Source organism: Meleagris gallopavo, chromosome 3 (genome assembly GCF_000146605.3).
Source record: "Meleagris gallopavo isolate NT-WF06-2002-E0010 breed Aviagen turkey brand Nicholas breeding stock chromosome 3, Turkey_5.1, whole genome shotgun sequence".
NCBI lineage: Eukaryota > Metazoa > Chordata > Aves > Galliformes > Phasianidae > Meleagris > Meleagris gallopavo.
In genome coordinates this window covers 42032846-42033597 of record NC_015013.2, presented here as the reverse complement: position 1 = coordinate 42033597, position 752 = coordinate 42032846, and positions in this window count along the sequence as shown.

Here is a 752-nt window from a genome sequence, read left to right as displayed (position 1 = left end):
TTTTGCATTTGTGGAGATGGGCACTTGAGTAAAATGAAGGGATCACAAAATAATAAGGAACGGGACTATTACGAGCAGAACTCATTTGTTATCTGCTATCAAACCTCAGCAGTTAAGGGAACACAGTCATACTGTACCCTAATGAAATGTGACAGGTATTCAGAGACCAAAGGCTTACATTTACTGACAGCATTGCCATCTGCAATGGAAAGCTGCTAGTATCCAGACATCATCATCTGTTCAGGACTGTTTATTACGGTACCTTTAAACTGCAAGACACAACCTCAGGATCTTTGTATTTCATCAGCTCTGCACACAGCCCTGTTACTGCAGCTTGGATTTTAATTCTCAGTCACTCAGTGTGCTCCCTAACTGCATGGTTAACTTTCCAAATCATCAAGTGTCCTAGTAGTCTGAGATACTGATATTTGAAAGTGGGAAGAAAATACACACAAAATAAATACAGCACGCGTACACACACACACACAAATCAACAAGTCTTTTAGCTTGCCAGCAGGCAGAATAGAAGTTAACCTAATTCTTACCAGGGCAGATGGAGTTATATAATCTGATTTATAAGAGTAAGGGGTTTTTCAAGGAAGTGAGGATTTAGCATATGTAGTTGTTTTGATAGCTTCAGAATCAAAACGCAGCTTCAGTTTCTACAGTCCTACCTCTACACACAATGCAAGTAAAGAGAAAACAGTTAAAAAAAAAAAAAAGTGAAACATGCAGTAAAGTTACGGGCTTGT